Consider the following 6,082-nt stretch of genomic DNA (forward strand, 5'->3'; position numbering starts at 1 on the left):
CAGTCTATAGAAGACAACCCAGCACGAATAGAAGACATAACGGAAGTGAACTCACGACGACGATAAAGTTGTGCGCCACTTCCGATCTATCCCACGACGCTAATTAAGCACCATTCCTTAGGGACTGGCCTCGAATCAACCATTGGGCAACGAAATTAGAAAAGCCGCATGCTCTAGCACAGTCTTAGCTTCACCCTATTTAAAATTATACTCTCCAGAAAACGTATAATTTTAAAGAAGGCAGAGAATAATGTGAGCCCGACGGTTTAAGGGCGCAAAATTTCGAGTGTTAGTGTAAAATGATTTTTTCGAAGGAATTGTAGACATCAGTCGATTAGAAAGAAAACTATCTCACGGAAATGGATAAGATGTCAACTTTTAACATCAACAATTCAGGAAGAATCATCGCGCACCTGCGAATTGGTCATCGTACCGACAAACGACCAGTTGGCTCAGTGCCAACGACGATCGTATAAAAGCGATCATTACAGGACGTTATTCTTGGTACAAGTGTCTCCCGTCCTGGTCCTGTCCATAAAGGAAACGGTAGAAGACATAGGACTGTTCCAGCTTCCATTTTCCCGAACGATTGTTGCATACAGTAATCCGGAGGCAAGTAGAAGTATGTTTTAGGGTCAACACCTTTGTAAACTCTCTCTCCCACTTTAGAGGTTAGACACGCGGCATAGCGACTAGTTTGATCGCCATTTCCTATAAGATTATATGTTATCCGCATTTAAGCATTTAATCATTTAATTCTTTATGTATTCTCTTGTAAATTAGAGTAGTTATATAATAAACTCCTTATTTGTTTATTTAACCTGTGAACCTGTCTATCATTGCTCGCACGGACACCTGTCGACTTTCTCAACCCCCTTGCTACTCGATAGAAACCCATCAAATCGACAAGGATGTCAGGCTTTACTAGTCCATGCCAGTAAGTAGTAAAAAGTGAACTTTTAAGAAATTTGCAGGTTTTCTTGGAATGAAAAGGGGTTAAAAACAGCGCGATCCCGTTACAAAAACTGCATGTGCGAATCATAACGATATTAACCACTACTCCAGAGGAGCTATCACTCGACTTCTTAATTACTCAAAAACATCGTAACGCTGTCTTCGCCTGGAACTTATGTTAAACTGGTGTACGATTTCCGTGACATTCACTCCGCTATTTTATCTGTAATAACAGTCAATTTTATATGTTACTTTAAATCTGGCACTTGTTAAAATTTTAGTATATCTTTTTCTTTCTACTTTTAAATTGTAACTTTTTTTCTTCAATGTCTCTGAGACTAATCGTGAGAGTCAAGATGATTGTTTGTCTGTATCTCGATACTCAAAAATGATACAGAAATCGTGTAATTAATTAACTTCGCACAGCGTAATCCTTTTATATCTAGTATGCAATTAAATGCATGCCGGTTGTTATTTTTAATACAAGACGGCTGCGTGTTTGACCGAACGATTGCGATGAACATTTTTTTGGTAAATATTTCCATTGAAAGTTAACTATACGTTTTCAAATATCTTATTGACAAAATACTTTTCATTATTACAATATTTTTTTACTTCTTACCTAACGTAGAAGGGTTAAGAAATAATTGCCAGATTAGAAACTCTTCTCGCATTTAATTTAGGTGAAAACAGTTTCAAGCCCCATATCAACAATCACCTGAAAGATTTCCCTTGTTAGTAGCGAATTTTATATGACAAATACTGCCAACCAACAGCGAATAAATTGTAAATTTTAATATTGTTATTACAACACCACAGGAAAATATGTTTTTTCATAAGATTGGCAGGAAGTGAATATGACTAAACACATATTTACTTCTTCTAAGTATTGAGTAACAGATAAAATTAGCGAAATAATAAAAACTACCATCAAATTATTGTAAAGAATATATTTTTTTTAAAAACAAAACTTGTCAACAAACGTAAATTATTGTTTCTATTAACAAATTCGGAACGTCTGTAAAACTGGTTTTTCCTTTGAAATCTCGAAGTACTGCTGTGTAAGAAAATACAGGCTGTCTGTAAATTCTTTACAGAATTAATATATTCAATAAAACTAACCCTTGACAGGTATATGGTTAGAAATTTTGTACCCGATAAGTATTTTAAAATGAGTAATTTCAAATTCAGAATCTTCTTTCAAAGCAGCTATGAAAGCTTCTGGATTATCAGAATGGCGTTTAAATTTTTCTTTTGATTTTTCTATAAACTTCTTTCATCTTTTCCTCTTCTGCATCCTCGCCAATGTATCTGAATTTGCCCTCAGTAAAATTGCTATTTATTTGTTCTTCGTACAATTTCACGTATTCTTCGTTTCTTTTAAACAACTCTTCGTTAGCTTTAATCATATTATTTGCATCAGTGGGGTCGAAATCGGGTAAATTCCCTCCATATTCTGAAGGCAAACAGTCTGGGCTGATGTATTTGTGTAGAGATTCCATGTCAGAATGAAGAATGAAACTGTAATTAAAATCATAGTTTCAGAAATCGATTCAGATCTCTTATCTATGCAACTAAATGGCATATAAAAATTATAATTGTACATTGACCTAGACAATATTTGTCATTTTAAAATTAATGGATAACACGAATTATGAATGGATTGAAAAATAATTGTATTATGTTTGGTGTTCAAACTCTTTTTAGCTTTTTCACAATACAACATAAAATAATTATAGAATTTGCATGTCTTTTACAATTATAATAATGTTTTTATAACACCCAGAGTTAATTTTTTATCCAGATAACATTGAGAGATGATGAATAGTATTTTGAGTTGGCACTAAACATATCTATGTGAAAATATATTTGACGTGTATTTGTTTATATATATTACGACAAAAAATTATACTAAAACATGGCAATAATATATTATTTTATAAACTAATGAGAAAGTTGAATCACTTACTCTCTTCTGCAGTTTAGATGACAAAAGTGGAAGCATAACGCTTAAAATTGCCTTTAAGATAATATTCATGTTGATATGATGTATTGCTTTATATCGAAACGGATAGGAATTTTTCTACATAAAAGTTAATTTTTTAAATTATTTTTTAATTAATTTCTTTTACTAATTATTGGCATGAAAATTTGTATTTTTTTATTTTTTTTTAATACTAAATTTCGTAAATTATTTATTTAATGTCTTTGTGGACATAAATGTAATAAATACGTCACACAGCTGCAATATACATAAGATTAATTCGGGAAGATTTTCGTTACAAGTTACGGATAATCCTAACTGCTAGTCGTTTCTTAATCCAAATTCATTTCTTCTTGTATCAATTGAGCATGAACAGACGATCCTTGCATTGCCAGCACAGACAAGCAATTCAAGAAGGAAGCAATCGTCGTGGATCGCATTGTTTTTGTGTTTTGTTCGTTTATCGCGACAATTTTTCGTTAGGTATGCGATGGTTTTTTATTATTTTTGCTCGTAAATTTCATTATGTGCAATTAATCGCGTCAGGGTGTAACATGAAAATTGTCATTTTGAGACATATGTACTCACAAAAAAGAAATAATGGACCCCATTTTGTATTATATTTTTGAATTTTATATCTCAATTCGGAAAATAGCAAAGTTTAATTAAACTTTATTCGTTAAATTTCGAGAAGCAAACAGAATTTTCTGAGTGACATTGAAAATGATTCATTAACACTCCGCCTTAGAAAAGGAGAAAGATTTTATTTAACCTTATTTCTTTATCGGCCTTTCTTATTAATTCTCTGGTACAATTTTAACTTGTCCTTTATCAAATCTCTTTATTTTAATTTAAATACGTGACGAATACATCCATCCCTGTTCACTTAGGTGGAATATTTTACCCAACTGAAGAGGGTATGTATTCATCCGAAATCCACATTGGAGTTAACAAAATTCAAATTATATAACAGTCACCTTAAACTCATGTGTGGTCGTTATGATAAGTTTCGTTTGAAGGCATATTAATGGCAAATTGATAGATTTTACAGTTATCCAAACATGAATCATCTTATACTGGCCTATCATGTGCAATCTGTGTTATAATACAAAGCAAATTGCTAATGTTTTATGATTCCTCAGGAGCTTGAAAATTGAGTTAACCTGTCTCATTATTTATCTGATTATATAATAAATATATTTATTTCTACACATTTACTAAATGCTAATTATAAATTACTCACAAGTACAAAAGTCACCAGTGAGCTGACGATTCTCGGTGAAAAATGATAGAAATGACTCAAGGATAAACCCGCTGAATCAATAATAACAACGATTTTTTTTTCTTGAGTTCTGTGAAAATTTAACTGAAAATCCATTACAAGCATTATTTCTCGCAACATCTCGATACCATTTGCAACAGAAGTATCCCAATTACCTGTAAACGAAATTGTACATTCAGTTATCGAAATTTATTTAAATAATGTGATATATAACAAAGGAAAAGTACGGAGATCAGTCAAAACATCACCCTCGTAGCCTTAAAATTTTTGGACTCAAGCAACCTTCGAAACGTCGAGAAATCTCAAAAAACCCCAAAATTTTCAGTACATGATTGAATGTTAGTGTCTGTGAGAGCCGCGATTTTGTTTATTGAATTTGAAGCTTAATAACTCCCGTGTCTGTTGTAGAAAAGTACCGAAATTTTGCAGGTAGATTTAGGTATCAGAGAGATTTCAGCTATTGAACTTTGCTGGTTAAAGGTCAAGGGCATGCGGAAATATATGGGGGGGATATCTCGATTGGAATTGGTTTTAATGACGATATTTATCGTTATTTGCATTTACAATTTCTATAAACCTTATCGCTATTGTCAAAATTAAGCAATATGCCATTCTATAATAGTTAATCATATTAAAAGTTTTCTAATGAAAACCATAACAGATGGCAGCACACACACTTTTAAATGTTGTCGGAAAATGACACAACTCGTTGTTCGTGGTTTTCATTAAATTTTAAGTCCAAATCCTTTAAGAATATTAGTTTAATCCAAATTCAAATTGTAAGTTTTACAAAATATTTAGATTAGAATTTACACTTCATGGTAAGTAAATATGCAACTGAGAATCGAATTCGGGTGGTTAACAAACCCAAGAAATTTTTCGGAGGGCGTCTGATCCGGCTGTACCAAATCCCTGACTACCTAGCACTTCTCGTTACAGCCAGGCACAGACCCACTAAAGCTTGAGAAAATTCTATTTCAAGTTCTCCTGAGACCAAAAAGTAAAAAAGTAAACGTATATAAAACAATTGCATGGTATTTTAATTAATAACCAAAGTTCAAACCGTATCGATTCTGAAAATTTTTTGTAAATTTTTCCCTCAAAGTTCCGAAAAAGTAAAGAAAATTCATACTTACGAAATTTGTAAACATAAATGTAACTTCCATCTTCATCGAGTTTTAATAAAAACAGCATCATATTCATGTCTAAAGCATGCCCCAACTTGGAAGGAAGAAGATTCTTAAAATATTGGGGATATTCTATTCTAACTTTGAAGTAATTCTTAAGTAACTGTAGAGATCTTTCAATATCATACTTTCTAGCACGAAGAAAACCAAGAAGAAAAATGTCATCATTTGAAATTTAAATCCTTGATCTCCCGTTGAAATAAGAAAGAAAAATACATTCATTTGTTTATAATGTGTGTTAATTACGAAGTATAATTTAATAAATTTTTTATAACTTAATTTAAATGATACATTATTTTTCTGTTAAGGACAAAACAGTTTTACAACGATTTAAAATCATTACATTGCTTTATCAATCATCTTTAAATTGAATCATATGGTATTAAATTAATATCCTGTTTGTCTACAAGATTTTATACTTGTTAGTTTAAAATGTTATCCTTTGTTTTATAAACAAACATTAAAATAATAAAATCTGTTATTCAAGTGTAAATATTGCTACTGTTCCGACACGAAATGGAAATATTATTGCACTTTCTCTCTTTCAGTGGTTGTGTTGCTGCACTTCTTATCGGAATCGCAAGAGGAAGTATAACGTAGAATCATACAGAAAGTTTTAAAATCATGATTATCAACTTAGCTACTTTTGAATGCAACAAGCAGGTCGATATAATT

This window comes from Centruroides vittatus, unplaced genomic scaffold, assembly GCF_030686945.1.
Source record: "Centruroides vittatus isolate TY-2023 unplaced genomic scaffold, ASM3068694v2 contig_3247, whole genome shotgun sequence".
Taxonomy (NCBI): Eukaryota; Metazoa; Arthropoda; class Arachnida; order Scorpiones; family Buthidae; genus Centruroides; species Centruroides vittatus.